The sequence below is a fragment of the Bos javanicus genome, chromosome 10 (genome assembly GCF_032452875.1).
Source record: "Bos javanicus breed banteng chromosome 10, ARS-OSU_banteng_1.0, whole genome shotgun sequence".
In the NCBI taxonomy this organism is placed as follows: Eukaryota; Metazoa; Chordata; class Mammalia; order Artiodactyla; family Bovidae; genus Bos; species Bos javanicus.
In genome coordinates, this window is record NC_083877.1 from 59,611,983 (window position 1) to 59,628,687 (window position 16,705).

General features: G+C 39.7%; 1 protein-coding gene across 1 annotated transcript in view; it reads left to right on the plus strand.

Moving 5' to 3' along the window:
- Positions 1-10,360: 10,360 nt before the first annotated feature.
- The window catches only part of ATP8B4 (ATPase phospholipid transporting 8B4 (putative)), a 348,133-nt gene continuing 341,788 nt past the window's right edge, over positions 10,361-16,705 (plus strand). Inside the window, exon 1 of the mRNA XM_061428804.1 lies at positions 10,361-10,785. The gene's annotated coding sequence lies outside the window, so the exon portion shown is untranslated. The remainder of the gene's footprint in view (positions 10,786-16,705) is intronic.

Sequence of the window (16,705 nt, forward strand, 5' to 3'; positions counted from 1 at the left end):
AGGCAAGAATATTGGAGTGGGTTGTCATTTCCTTTTCCAGGGGATCTCCCCCACCCAGGGATTGAATCTGGGTCTCCTATATTGCAGGCAGATTCTTTACCCACTGAGCCACCTGGAAACCCCTAGTAACATGCAGACATATATAAATTTTGCTTAGAATCTTCAAAGATGAAAGAATGTACTTTCTATTCAAGAGAGTAGTCCATGATGAATTTAAGTTACATCATTTAGTAGGAATGACTGAAAGCATAGAAATTACCATGAATGGCAAGTAGAAGAGTTTGGATTTTCCTTGAAAGCTTTTTGGACATAAAGCTGTTAGGTCTGATCACAGACTATGTTGAAAATATTGCAGGGAGGAGATAGAAGTAGACCACTGAGATGAGTCCAAGACAGCTTATTGAAGCCTCTGCACTTGCTTGGAAGTTTTCATTAAGACATAGGTGCAAAACTTATGCTAATAATTCAGCTTGCAATTCGGAGCACTGACTTTATGCCAGACCCTCTGTTGAGTGCTTTATGTCTACTTAGTCGGAGAAGGCAATGGCACCCCACACTACTCTTGCCTGGAAAATCCATGGACAGAGTAGCCTGGTAGGCTGCAGTCCACGGGCTCGCTAAGAGTTGGACGCAACTGAGCGAATTCACTTTCACTTTTCTCTTTCATGCATTGGAGAAGGAAATGGCAACCCACTCCAGTATTCTTGCCTGGAGAATCCCAGGGACGGCGGAGCCTGGTGGGCTGCCGTCTATGGGGTCGCACAGAGTCGGACACGACTGAAGCGACTTAGCATAGCATAGCATAGCATAGTTCTCTTAGTGCCCCTCCAGAGTATACATCATTATCTCTGGTTGATAGACAGGAAAACTGAACACGACTGGTCAATGACATTCAGGATGGAATTAAAGTTTGTCTGTCCCCAAAGACCATGCAAGTGAACTACTGCACAAATATGCCTTCCAAGCTGCAGGGCATGCTCCCATCCTCCCTTTTTCCTACTGTCCAGTCATCTGTGACTATACTTCTTCCTCCTTCGAGGTAGCTGACGATATCTAGAGTCTGTACAGTGAGTACACAAATAGGATTGAGCATGACTCCTTTATTCCGTATCTTTGTGTGTGTGTTTTTTTTTTTTTTGTATGTAATTGATTTTTTTTCTGGCTATCTTCATGATTTTTTCTTTATCTTTAGTTTTTAGTAATCAGACTAGTGGTGTGTATGTGTGTGTGTGTGTATGGTATTTAATTTATCTTATTTGGGGTTCTATGAAATTTTGATCTATGGTTTGGTGTCTTTCATAATTTTGGAAAATTTTTTGTCATTATCTCTTCAAATATTTCTTCTGCCCTAAGTTTTTACTCTTTCCCTCTATGGCTCCAGTTACTCATTTACTGGGCCATCTGACACTTTTCAACACTTTTTTATGCATTCTTTTTTTAATTCTTTGTGTTTCAATTGGGGGAATTTCTTGACCTATCTTCATATATTGAGTTTCCCCCTCAGCTGTGATAAGCTTATCTAAATAATTATTTATTCCTGGTATTATGTTTTTTTTTAATCCAGCATTTTCATTTGACTCTTTCATGTAGTTTCCATTTCTACTAGTGTTCCTCACACTGCCCACGCATTTTTTTTTTTTTTTTTACAGTGGCTTTACTCTAAAGAGCTCTTCTCTACAGCTATTTCCTACCCATCTGAGTGGACTCTGGCATGATCAGAGTTCTTGAAAGTTTAAAGCACATACACATATACCCCTACACACTTGCCTTTTGTTTCATTACAATGTTAGTCATGGTACTTCCCTGGTGGCCTGGTGGCTAAGACTGCACTCCCAATGCAGGGGGCCTGGGTTTGATTCCTGGTCAGGGAACTAGATCCCACATGCCACAACTAAAAGTTCGAATGCTGCAATTGATCCTGGATGCCACAATGAAGACTGAAGATCCTGCATGCTGTTACTAAGACCCTGAGCATCCAAATAAATAAATATTTAAAAAGTACTATTAGTCGTCATAACTAGAAAAACAGATCTTGTCCTCATTTCTTTGCAAGGGAGGAAGTCAGCTAGCTAAGAAAAGTTTTGACTCAACTAATGGTGCTGGGATTTCCTTTTTATCTTCTAGCTTGTAGCTTGCTCTTTTGTGTCTACATGTTTCATGCTTATGACATGCTCCAGAGAATATATAGGAACCTTTTGGGCACCATGGCAACCAATCATGACATTCTCTCCTAAGCATAGAGTCATTTTTTAGGACCTCTTATATTTTTGAGATACACACTAGTTTGTTAATGCATGTTAGTTTACTGTTTTGGAGTAGAAAATGGCAACCTACTCCAGTATTCTTGCCTGGGAAATCCCATGGACAGAAGAGCTCGGTGGGCTATAGTCCATGGGGTCACAAAGAATCGGACAAGACTGAACAACTGAGCACGTTTGTTGTTTGGTTGCTCAGTTGTGTCTGACTCTTTTGCAGCACCATGAACTGTAGCCTGCCATGCTTTTCTGTCCATGGGATTTCCCAGACAAGAACACTGGAGTAGGTTGCCATTTCCTTCTCCAGGAGATCTTCCTGACCCAGGGACCGAACCTGCGTCTTCTGCATTGCAGGCAGATTCTTTACTGCTAAGCCACCTGGGAAGCCCATATTAATGAACAAGACCATGCTAAACCATTTGAGAGAGAGTTATAGACGTTGTGACATTTTATTCCCAAAGACTTTGTCATGTATCACCTAAAAAGAGCATTCTCTAATCTGGCTAGAATAGAATTATAACACATGGGAAGTTTAAAATTGATACAATTCTATGATGTGATATTATATTTAATATTATTTCCTAAGATAATTACTTATTTAAATGTCCCTAGTTATTTCAATAATGTCTTTCATAGTATTTTAATCATCTAAGAGCCAATCACAGATTACACATTGTATTTAATTATCTGTCTCTTTTTGTCTCCTTTAATCAAGGGCAGTTCTCCAGTCACTTTTAGTCTTTTATGACATTGATGTTTTTGGAGTCCTGGCCAGTTGTTTTGTAGAATGTTTTTCAATTGAATTTATCTGATGTTTCCTTAAGAATAGATTCAGCCCAGGCATTTTGGGAAGGAATATCACAGGGACGATGTTGAATCCTTCTCAGTGTGTCTTATCAAGAGGAGCCTGCTGATTTTTACCCATATTAAGTTCAATCACTTAGTCAAAGTGCTGGCTGCCAGATGTGTTGTAAAGGTATATTTTCCTTTGTAACAAATCTATATCACTGTGGAGTGATACTTTCAGACTGTATAAGCATTCTTTTATGCCCCACTGTTTCACTGAATGATTTTAGCATGCTTTAATCATTCTTGCCTGAATCTATTATTCCTAAGGTGGTTCTAGAATAATGATCTCTTGTTTTTATTATTCCTTCTGCATGCATTCATTGGCATTCATTTCTTTTTTCCTTTCTTTTTAAGGATGGGTATACACTCATGGGTTTTCAAAGAGTTTAATGTGTAATTATTTTCTGCTGTCTATCTTGGCTGGCTTCTATGTCCTTTTGCATTTTTCCCCCTTAGCCGTTGAGGGGCTTCCCTGGTGACTCAGTAGTAAAGAAGCCTCCTGCCAGGGTGGGAGACACAGGTTCCATACCTGGGTCAGGAAGATCCCCTGGAGAAGTAAATGGCAATCCACTCCAGTATTCTTGCCTGGAGAATCCCGTGGACAGAGGAGCCCGGTGGGCTACAGTCCATATGTGGTCACAAAAGAGTTGGACACGACTTAGTGACTAAATAACAACAAGAATGATCAGCCTTTCAGCACATTCTTATGCTCTGAAATGAGAATATGTTCCAGGATTACCCTGACTCCAGCCTGGAGTCAGTTATTTCGTCATGGGACCCTGCTTCCTTCCATTGGACTGTAACATTTGGACACTGAGATCAGGATATAAGGTGTACTCCCTGTTACAGGAGACTCATTGCTTCTAAGCTCTTTCAACAGACAAACCTAGGAAATACATACTTAAATTTCTTTTATTATATATTTAATGCCTGCAAGTTAAAAAAATATTTTTATTGGAGTATACATATATTAGGCTTCCCTCATGGCTCAGAGGTTAAAGCGTCTGCCTGCAATGTGGGAGACCTGGGTTCAATCCCTGAGTCGGGAAGATCCCCTGGAGAAGCAAATGACAACCCACTCCAGTATTCTTGCCTGGAGAATCCCATGGACTGAGGAGCCTGGTGGACTACAGTCCACAGGGTCACAAAGATTCGGACACGACTGAGAGACTTCACTCACTTCACTCATACATATATCTACTCTTTTTTAGATTCTATTCCCATATAGGTGGAAATAAGTACTTTTAAAAAACATGGATTTGTAATAATACCACCAATTTCTTAATCCAATGCCTTACAGTTTGCATCTTCTTCCCCATTCCATGACTTTAAAAAAATCTCTCCTGGAAAACTTGTTTCCAACAATATCAATATATTTATTTGGCATTTTAAAATACACACAAAACTAGATTCAGATTTACTACTGCTGCCAACAATAAACTTACCAGGTTCAAGATTTTCTCACAGTTCTTATTATCCTTAGAATACTCCCTAAGGATGGAAAGTTAGTTTTACATTAGAAAATTATTTGTAATAGTTTTCTTCTTCTTGTAAGTAGTCATATTATTGATGTTCTCATGCTCAGGTTGATTTTTTTCTGTTCAATTTAGAGTCCCTGCAACCTGTTGGTTTAATTTTATCTTTAAAAAATATAAATGTTTACAGGGTTCAAAAATCAAATATATAATCAGAGTATTTCCATTGTTTTCTGTATCTTTTCTACTCATTTCTTTCTTTTCTCTTTAGGTAATCAGTCCCATTAGTTTCTTGTTTATTCTTTCTGCATTTCATTTTAAAAATAAGCAAATGTATTTCCCCCAGGTTGATTGAGATGCAATTGATACACAACACTGCAAGCATTTTTTTTGGCTGAACCCTACAGCTTGCAGCACTTTAGTTCCCAAAGTCCTTTAGTTCCCAAAGTTCAAACAGGGATTGAACCTGGGCCATCCATGGTAGTGAAAGCGCCACTAACCATTGGACCTTCAGGAATTCCTGTAAGCACATATTTTAAAATTTTTCCTTCTTTATTATAAAAGGTAGCATACCATATACATTTTGTTTTTCATTTTTTAAAATTATTTTTTATTCACACAAATATTTTTAAATTGTAATTTTCTCTTACACGTGGTTCTGCCAAATCACTTTTAACTGAATAGAAATATTGTTCTGTTGGCTGTAAGTCCATGCTAGAAAGAGCAATATTGCATAGGAATCTAGAATGTTAGGTCCGTGAATCAAGGCAAATTGGAAGTGGTCAAACAGGAGATGGCAAGAGTGAATGTCGACATTCTAGGAATCAGCGAATTAAGTGGACTGGAATGGGTGAATTTAACTCAGGTGACCATTATATCTACTATTGTGGGCAAGAATCCCGTAGAAGAAATGGAGTAGCCATCACAGTCAACAAAAGAGTCCGAAGTGCAGTATTTGGATGCAACATCAAAAACAACAGAATGAACTCTGTTCGTTTCCAAGGCAAACCATTCAATATCACAGTAATCCAAGTCTATGCCCCGACCAGTAATGCTGAAGAAGCTAAAGTTGAACGGTTCTATGAAGACCTACACGACCTTCTAGAACTAACACCCCCAAAAGATGTCCTTTTCATTATAGGGGACTGGAATGCAAAAGTAGGAAGTCAAGAGATACCTGGAGTAACAGGCAAATTTGGCCTTGGAATACAGAATGAAGCAGGGCAAAGGCTAACAGAGTTTTGCCGAGAGAATGCACTGGTCATAGCAAACACCCTCTTCCAACAACACAAGAGAATACTCTACACATGGACATCACCAGATGGTCAACACTGAAATCAGGTTGATTATATTCTTTGCAGCCAAAGATGGAGAAGCTCTATACAGTCAGTAAAAACAAGACTGGGAGCTGACTGTGGCTCAGACCGTGAACTCCTTATTGCCAAATTCAGACTTAAATTGAAGAAAGTAGGGAAAACCTCTAGACCATTCAGGTATGACCTAAATCAAATTCCTTACAATTATACAGTGGAAGTGACAGATTCAAGGGATTAGATCTGATAGACAGAGTGCCTGAAGAACTATGGACAGATGTTCATGACATTGTACAGGAGGAAGGGATCAAGACCATCCCCAAGAAAAAGAAATGCAAAAAGGCAAAGTGGTTGTCTGAGGAGGACTTACAAATAGCTGAGAAAAGAAGAGAAGTGAAAGGCAAAGGAGAAAAGGAAAGATATACCCATCTGAATGCAGAGTTCCAAAGAATAGCAAGGAGAGATAAGAAAGCCTTCTTCAGTGATCAATGCAAAGAAATAGAGGAAAACAATAGAATGGGAAAGACTAGAGGTCTTGTCAAGAAAATTAAAAATAGCAAGGGAATATTTCATGTAAAGATGGGCACAATCAAGGACAGAAACTGTATGGACCTAACAGAAGCAGAATATATTAAGAAGAGGTGGCAAGAATACACAGAAACTATACAAAAAAGATCTTCACAACTCAGATAATCATGATGGTGTGATCAGTCACCAAGAGCCAGACATCCTGGAATGTGAAGTCAAGGGGATCTTAGGAAGCATCACTACACACAAAGCTAGTGGAGGTGATGGATTTCCAGTTGAGCTATTTCAAATCCTAAAAGATGATACTGTGAAAGTGCTGCACTCAATATGCCAGCAAATTTGGAAAACTCAGCAGTGGCCACAGGACTGGAAAAAGTCAGTTTTCATTCCAATTCCAAAGAAAGGCAATGCCAAAGAATGCTCAAACTACTGCACAATTGCACTCATCTCACAGGCTAGCAGAGTAATGCTCAAAATTCTCCAAGCCAGGCTTCAACAGTACATGAACCATGAACTTCCAGATGTTCAAGTTGGATTTAGAAAAGTCAGAGGAACCAGCAATCAAATTGCCAACATCCATTGTATCATCAAAAAAGCAAGAAAGTTCCAGAAAAACACCTACTTTATTGACTACACCAAAGAGTTTGACTGTGTGGATCACAATAAACTGTGGAAAATTCTGAAAGAGATGGGAATACCAGTCCACCTGACCTGCCTCTTGAGAAATCTGTATGCAGGTCAGGAAGCAACAGTTAGAACTGGGCATGGAACAACAGTCTGGTTCTAAATTGGGAAAGGAGTACATCAAGGCTGTATATTGTCACCCTACTTATTTAACTTATATGCAGAGTACATCGTGAGAAATGCTGGGCTGGAAGAAGCACAAGCTGGAATCAAGATTGCCAGGAGAGATATCAATAAATTCAGATATGCAGATGACACCACCCTTATGGCCAAAAGTGAAGAACTAAAGAGCCTCTTGATGAAAGTGAAAGAGGAGAGTGAAAAAGTTGGCTTAAAGCTCAACATTCAGAAAACTAAGATCATGACATCCAGTCCCATCACTTCATGGCAAATAGATGGGAAACAGTGGAAACAGTGACAGACATTATTTTTTGGGGGGCTCCAGAATCACTGCAGATGGTGACTGCAGCCATGAAATTAAAAGACGCTTGCTCCTTGGAAGAAAAGTTATGACCAATCCTGAAAGTATATTAAAAAGCAGAGACATTACTTTGCCAACAAAAGTTCATCTAGTCAAGGCTATGGTTTTTCTGGTAGTCATGTATGGATGTGAGAGTTGGACTATAATGAAAGCTGAGCGCCAAAGAATTGATGCTTTTGAACTGTGGTGTTGGAGAAGACTCTTGAGAGTCCCTTGGACTGCAAGGAGATCCAACCAGTCCATCCCAAAGGAAATCAGACTGACTGTTCATTGGAAGGACTGATGCTGAAGCTGAAACTCCAATACTTTGGCCACCTGTTGCGAAGAACTGACTCATTTGAAAAGCCCCTGATACTGGGAAAGATTGAAGGTGGGAGGAGAAGGGGACGACAGAGGATGAGATGGTTAGACGGCATCACCAACTCGATGGACATGAATTTGAGTAGACTCCTGGAGTTGGTGATCGATTGGGAGGCCTGGTGTGCTGCGGTCCTTGGGGTCTCAGAGTCGGACATGACTGAGCGATTGAACTGTTTGGTTGGCACTAAGTCCTATATTTCAAAGACGGCCCTAGTGACTGACCAAACATTTTCTATTCTGGGTGCACTGGAGGCAGCTATCAGTTGGAGGAACAGAAAAAGAAATGCATGGCTGATTAGAGTGGTGGGAGAGAAAGTAGGGAAGGAAATTTGCCTTGAGAGAGCATTTAATACAATTTCCACTAGATGGCAGTAACGTCCTAGGAATAAGGTTTCTAAAGTCTAGAAAGGGATAAACCTGCCGGGAAGGAACTGTGGACCATGCCCAGTGCAGAAATCTTTTAAATGGATTTACTCTTCAGATCATATCAATTTAACTTAAAAAAAATCTCATGCTGAATCCTCTTCATCTTTCAGTAATCTAATATACCAGAGAGAGAGACAGACAGACAGACAGAGACAGACAGAGACAGACAGACTGTGACCCTGAATAAATCTATTAGTCGTCGTCGTTGTTGTTTAGTGGCTAAGTCACATCTGACTCTTTTCCAGTCCCATGGACTGTAGCCTGCCAGGCTCCTCCGTCCATGGGATTTTCCAGGCAAGAATACTGGAGTGGGTTGCCATTTCCTTCTCCAGGGGAGCTTCCCAACCCAGGGATCAAACCTGGATTTGATCAAATCTCCTGCATTGGCAGGTGAAATTCTTTGCCCTTGAGCCAATATGGAAGCCTGAATTCATCTATATGTTCTCAAGTCAGGCAAGATGCTATACAGGGCAAATATTAAAACTAATTTTAAGATTCAGTAGACTGTATTTTAAACCTAAAGTTAATTGAAATTTCTCTACTAAGAATGATCTTAACTCCTTTCAGTTTTTGGTCTGAGCCTGATTTTAAAAACAAGTTTTAAAAAAAGGACAAAATTGAAAAGTAAACTAAACAGCAGGATTCATTCTAACTCAGATTAGGAGCTGGGAACTATTTTCAGAAATTATAGAGGTAATACCATACCCTGATTAATTTAGCAAATCTCGCAAAAAGTACTATTTAATATCACTTATTGTCTTTTGTGACCCTATTAGGCTAGAGGAACTAAGTATCTTCCAATTGCAGGCTCATTCCAATAGCCAGGCAAGTGTAAAATTAGTCTTACTGCCAAAAGCCACATATCTGAAGGCTTGGGAACAGGCCTAGAAACTCTACGCCAGGTATCAAACTGCAGGATTCCCCTACTTTTCATCCTGTTCTTTCTCTGCCTCCCACTTGCTAGCTGGCTACTGAGATGAGCTGGCATGATAGCTCTGACTGGGCTGAGGCATGAAAGTGTGAAAGTGTTAGTTGCTCAGTTGTGTCCCACTCTTGGTGACCCCATGGACTGTGTAGCGTGATAGGCTCCTCTGTCCAGGGGATTCTCCAGGCAAGAATCCTGGAGTGGGTTGCTGTTTCCTCTCCAAGCCATGGGGATGGCAGCTGTTTAAGAAGTCTTCTTTTGTTGGTTACAGACCTATGGGACCCATAGGTATAAGCCAACTGGCCACCCTCTGGTGTCCCTTGGTGGCAGCCACAAAAAACTGGTGTGCTAGACAAGGGCACGAGCTCCTTTCTAGGAGATACCAGCTATCTGGAGCAAGGCAGAGTGAGATTGCAGACAGTGTCTTGGGGTTCTAGAAGTGTGCCAGAGCAGAAGCCTGCCCCTAGGCCAAAGCTCCTGGGCAAGCAAATAGGCCTCTTTCACAGAAAGACGGGGTTGTGTGTCAGTTGGCTGTCTGTGCAGTGCCCTGGGGGTAGTAGCTTGTCAAGAACTGTCTCTGACGGTTCCTGTCCCATGAGACCCGGGGTTGAAAGCCCCCTGCCCTCCAGAAACAGGTGATCAAGTGAATCCCCTTGTGGAAGCCACAAAAACTGGGCCATCAAATGTGAGTAAGAGGTCCCCTGTAGGGGCAGTGGGGCTCTGGAGCGGAGTGGGTAGTGTGACGTTGACGCCCACCAGCTGGGATGAGGCAGAGAGATGGTGCTTGGTGGGAAAAGGAGAACAACAACAAGATCACACTCACTGGCTAGAGTGAGGCAGAGGGAGAGCTCAACATGCTGCCCGTAAGCTCAAGTGTGCTCAGTTAGATGCCTGTCTCGCAAGCAGAAGCTTTAGAATTAGCAGGTGAGTCTCATTCACAGCAGATCTGAGCACCTCCCGGTGAGCCCGAGCCCACGGGGCCTTTAAGAGCTGCTTCTGGCTTCCCCCATTGCCTTGTGGGATTCCTGGGCGGGACTTTGCTTGGTTTTCAAAGCCAGGTATTTTGGGGGCTGGTCTCTAAGGCACAAATCTTAAAAAGTTGGGGTGCCAGATATGGGGTTCAAACCCTTCAGTCCTCAGGGAGAAGCTCCAGGTCTGAGTTCCCTCCCAACTCTGGGCTCTGCAGCACCGGAGGTAGGATTCATGGCAGAGTTGCAACCCAGGCCCTCCTACCCGCTTTCGTGTGGGCCTTCCCTGCTTCTGCCTGATGTGTAGGAGTTGTTAGACAGTTTTTAGGGTTTTTTGGGGGGGGAGGGGGAGAGGAAGTTGTTTCCCGTATAGCAGCAGAGTCAGTGCGTCTCCTGTGAGGCCGGGAGTCCATCTTCCTCCCACGGGTGCCATCTTGACGCCATCAGCTCTTCACCATTGTAATTTCCTTCTGGCTCCTCTCTCTGGTGGGAAGCCAAATCCATGAACCAAGTTTGTGACGGTAAGGCGTTGGGGAGTCTGGAACCTTTTTCTCTCCCCTACTTTTTTCTCCTCCCACCTACCTTTGTGGTAACCATCAGTTAACATGCCTTAAAAGGGAAGTGGCCTGTGTGCTAATTATCTACAAGGATAGCCAAGCCGGAAGAGGCAGAGGATTGGCTGCTCTTGCTGCAGTTGGTTTTGGAGAAGGGCAGAACCCCAAGGGATGGAGTAGAGGCAGCTTTTAGGAAAAGGGGGTTAGAAAACCAAAAGAGGTGGGGCCTGGGAGGAGGTGTGAACCCGGAGTGTCCAGGGGCTCACAGATACTGGGGTGGAGATTTTTGACCCACAGTTCCTTCTGTGGTAGAGTTCTAAACGATGCTGGTGGCTTTTCGCTCTTTTGAGGACAGTCTAATAATGGAATGAGAGGCATCAGTCCTTTTGTAAAACGTTTGTACTTCCCAAGCTGCCTGCACATTAGAATTGCCTTAACAAATTTATTTTTATTTTATTTTTCCCAGAAAGGGAGCATGGCAGTTAATTTATCTTAGAACCTGTCTGTCTGAAATGTCTTTGAGTTCTCTTGTGCATGGTGGGCTGTTTGGCTGGACATAGACTTTTAAAAATTGAGATATAGTTGGTTTACAATATTAGTTTCAGGTGTGCAACATTGTGATTCAAATTTTTTGTAGGTTATACTACGGCAATGGCACCCCACTCCAGTACTCTTGCCTGGAAAATCCCATGGACGGAGGAGCCTGGTAGGCTGCAGACCATGGGGTCGCAAAGAGTCGGACACGACTGAGCGACTTTCACTTTTCCCTTTCATGCATTGGAGAAGAAAATGCAACCCACTCCAGTGTTCTTGCCTGGAGAATCCCAGGGACGGGGGAGCCTGGTGGGCCACCGTCTATGGGGTCGCACAGAGTCGGACACGACTGAAGCGACTTAGCAGCAGCATACTCCATTGAAAGTTATTATGAAATATTGGTTATATTTGTGTTGTATAATGTGTGTGTGTGTGTGCTTAGTCACTCAGTTGTGTCTGACTCTGTGACCTAATGGACTGTAGCCCACCAGGCTCCTCTGTCCATGGGGATCTTCCAGACAAGAATACTGGAGTGGGTTGCCATGCCCTCCTCCAGAGGATCTTCCCGACCCAGGGATCTAACCCAGGTCTCCTGCATTGCAGGCAGACTCTTTACTGTCTGAGCCACCAGGAAAGGCTATTGTACAATATATACTTATATCTTATTTCTTTAATATTAATACATAGTAGTTTGTTCGTGTTAATTCCCTACCCCTATCTTGCTCTTCCCCCATTCCTCTACCCACTGTTAACCATGAATTTGTTCTCTGTATCTGTTGAGTCTGCTTATTTTTGTTAGATTCATTAGTTTTGTTGTATTTTTTAGATTCTACTCGTACATGATATCATAGTGTTTGTCTTTCTCTGATTTATTTCATTTAGTGTCATATCCTTTAAATCCATCTGTGTTGCTGCAAAGGGCAAAATTCCATTCTTTTTGTGACTGAGTACTATTGCACTGTATGTTTGTGTGTATATTTGTATTTATCAATCGATACATAATCTCACATCTTCTTTATCCACTTATCTGTTGATGGACATGTAGATTGCTTCCATATCTTGGCTATTGTAAATTATGATGCTTTGACTATTGGGGTTTATGTATCTTTTCAAATTAGTGTTTTTATTTTTTTCAGATATATTGCCAGCAGTGAACTTGCTGGGTATATGATAGCTCTATTTTTCGTGTTTTGAGGAATTATCGTACTATTTTGCACAGTGGTTGCACCAATGTGTATGCAGGTTCCCTTTCTCCACACCCTTATTAACACTTGATAATTGTGTTCTTGTTGATCATGGCCTTTCTGACTGGTGTGAGGTGATATCTCATTGAGGATTTAATTTGTTTTTCTCTGATTAATGATGTTGGGCATCTTTTCAGGTGCCTGTTAGCCATCTGTATGTTGTTTTTAGAGAAATGTCTATTCAGGTCTTCTGCTCATTAAAAACATTTTTTTTTTTAATTGGTGGAGAATTGCTTTACAATGTTGTGTTGGTTTCTGTCATAAAACAATGTGAATCAGTTGTAATTATATTCATATCCCCTCCCTCTTGAGCCTCCTCCTCCTCCCTCCATTTAAAAAATTTTTTTTATATTCAGTTGTATGAGGTGTTTATTTTGGATATTAACCCCTTATTGGTCATATCGTTTGCAAATATTTTCTCGCTTTCAGTAGGTTGTCTTTAGTTTTGTCAGTGGTTTTCTTTGCTGTGCAAAGGTTTTTAAATTTAATTATGTCTCATGTTTATTTTCTTTAATTTCCTTTGCTTTAGGAGACAGATCCAAAACATATTGCTACAATTTATGTCAGAGTGTTTTGCCCCTGTTTTCCTCTGGGAGTTCAGTGGTTTCAGGTCTTACATTTAGGTCTTTAATCCATTTCGAGTTAATTTTTGTATATGGTGTTAGAGAATGTTCTAATTCCATTCTTTTACATAGCTGTCCACATTGTCTAACACCACTTATTGAAGAGACTGTCTTTTCTCCATTGTCTATTCTTGCCTCCTTTGCCTTATATTAGTTGATCTGTGACATAAACTCCTAAGTGTGTGGTTTATTTCTGGGCTTTCTATCCTATTCCATTTATCTGTATGTCAATGTCAGTGTTTTTGTGCTTGTCCCATAGTGTTTTGTAGTGTGGTCTGAAGTCAGGTGTGTGATTTCTTCAGTTTCATTCTTCTTTCTCAAAATTGTTTTTTGTTTGGGGTCTTTTATGTTCCCATAGAAATTTTAGAATTTATTCTAGTTTTGTGAAAAATGCCATTGGTAATTTGATAGGGATTTCATTGACTCTGCAGATTGCCTTGCATAATATGATCATTTTAACAATAGTCATTCTTCCAATCCGTGAACACAGTGTATCTTTCCATCTGTTTGTGTGATTTTCAGTTTCTTTCATCAGTATCTTATAGTTTTCTGGGCACAGGTCTTTTACCTCCTTCTGAAGTATTTTATTCTTTTTCATGTGATGGTAAATGAAATTGTTATCTTAATTTCTCTTTATGGTAGTTTGTTGTTAGTATATAGAAATGCACAGATTTCCAGATATAAATTTAGTATTCTGCTATTTTACCAGATTCATTGATGAACTATAGTAGCTTCTGGTGGTGTCTTTAGGATTTTCTATGTATAGTATCATGTCATCTTTAAACAGTGACAGTTTTACTTCTTCCTTTCCTGTTGGACTCCTTTGATTTCTCTATTTGTCTAGTTGCTGTGGCTGGGACTTCAATAGTATGTTGCATAAAAGTGGTGAGAGTGGGTATTCTTGTCTTCTTCATGATCTTAGAGGAAATGCTTTTAGCATTTCATTGTTGAGTATGATTTTAGCTGTGGGCTTATCATATATGGACTTTATTATGTTGAGGTGTGTTCACTCTATACCCACCATGTTGAGAGGTTTTTTTTTTTTTTTTAATCATAAATAGATGTTGAAACTTGTCAAAAGATTTTCTGTATCTACTGATATGATCATGTGATTTTTATTTTTCAGTTAGTTAATTTGGTTTTATTACATTGATTTGTAGATACTGAAAAATCTTTGCATCCCTGGAATAAATTCCACTTGATCTGGTGTATGATCTTAATGTATTGGTGGTTTCATTTTGCTAATATTTTGTTGAATATTTTTGCATCTGTATTCATCAAGGATATTGGCCTATAATTTTCTTTCTTTCTTTCATTTTTTTTTTTTTTTTGTAGTATCTTTGTCTGGTTTTGCTATCAGTGTGATGCCGGCCTTGTAAATGTCTTTGGAAGCATTCCTTTTTCTGCATTTTTTGTAATAGTTTGAGAATGGTAGGTGTTAACTCTTCTCTAAATGTTTGGTAAAATTCACCTGGGAGGCCATCTAGTTCTGGACTTTTGTTTTCTGGGAGTTTTAAAAATCATTGATTCAATTTCATTACTGATAATTGGTCTGTTTATATTTTCTATTTCTTCTTGATTGTACATTTCTAAGAATTTGTCCGTTTCTTCTAGGCTGTCTGTTTTATTAGTGTATAATTGTTTGCAATAATTTTCAATGATCTATGGTGTTGTAATTTTTTCGTTTCTGATTTTATTGATTTGGGCCCTCTTGATGAGTCTCACTAAATGTTTATCAATTTTATTTATCTTTTCAAAGACCAGTTCTTTTCATTGATCTTAGTTGCTATTGTTTTTAGTCTTTATTTCATTTATTTTTGCCGTGATCATTATGATTTCTTACCTTCTACTAACTTGGTTTTTTCTTTTTCTAGTTCCTTTAGGTGTGAGGTTAGGTTGCTTGAGATTTTTCTTGTTTCCTGAGGTAGGCTTGTATTGCTGTAAACTACTCTCTTGGAACTGCTTTTGCTGCATCGCATAGATTTTGGATTATTGTTCTTTCATTTCATTCGTGTCCAGATATTTTTAAATTTCTTTTTTGAGCTCTTCAGTGACCATTGGTTGTTTGTTTAGCCTCTGTGTGTGTGTGTGTGTGTGTGTGTGTTTTCTTGCAGATTTTTGTTGTAGTTGATTTCTTGTCTCATAGCACTGTGGCTGGAAAAGATGCTTGATATGATTTCACTTTTCTTAAATTTATTGAGAATATTTATGTGGCTTATTATGTGGCCTATTAGAATGTTGGGTTAGATGTCGATTAGAACATTCTGTCCAGTAGGATGTTCGTGTGCACTTGAAAATTATGTGTATTCTGCTGTTTTTTGAATGGAGTTTTATATATAAATATATATATGGATTTTGACCAATATATATATGAAGTCAATGGTTTAATGTGTTAAGGCCAATATTTCTTTATTGATTTTATGTCTTGTTGATCTGTTCATTGAGGTAAGTGTGGTGTTAAAGTCCCCGACTCTTACTGTGTTGCTGTCAATTTCTCCCTTTATGTATGTTGATATTTGCTTTGGGTAAAAATATTTTTATTGGGTACATGTATATTTACAGTTGTCACAGCATCTTCTTGGATTGATCCCTTGATCATTATGAATGTAATGTCCCTTATTGTTTCTTTTTACAGTTTTTGTTTTAAAGTTTATTTTGTCTGATAAAAGTATTGCTACTCTGACTTTCTTTTGATTTCCATTTGCATAGAATACCTTATTCCAATTCCCTCACTTTCAATCTGTGTGTGTCTTTAGATGGGAAGTGAGTCTTTTTCAGGCAGCATATATGTAACTCTTGTATTTATGTCCATTTTGCCACTCTGTTTTTTACACTGGAGCATTTAGTCCATTTACAATTAATATAGTTACTGATACATATGTACTTACTGCCATTTTGTTAATTGTTTTGGGATTGCTTTTGTAGTTAATTTTTGATTGTTTGTTCTTCTTGTGCTTTCTTCCCTATGATTTGATGACTATCTTTACTGTTATTTTGGATTCTTTTCTCTTTTTTGTGTGTGTCTTTATTATAGGTTTTTGATTTGTGGTTACCATAAGGTTTATGTAGCTATCTATGTTATTTTAAGTTACTAATCTCAGAATCTCTAATGCACTTTAACAACTCTACATTGTTATGTCCCTCCCCCGCAATTACTGTTTTGACATCATATTTTACATCTTTTTGTTTTGTGTGTCCCTTAACTACTTACGGGAATCCCTGGTGGCTCCGAGGTTAAAGTGTCTGCCTGCAATGAGGGAGACCTGGGTTCGATCCCTGAGCTGGGAAGATCCCCTGGAGAAGGAAATGGCAACCCACTCCAGTATTCTTGCCTGGAGAATCCCATGGAGGGAAGAGCCTGGTAGGCTACAGTCCATGGGGTCGCAAAGAGTTGGACATGACTGAGATACTTCACTTAACTACTTACTGCAAATATAGGTGGTTTTACTATTCTTGTCTTTTGACCTTTTTACTAATTTTGCATAA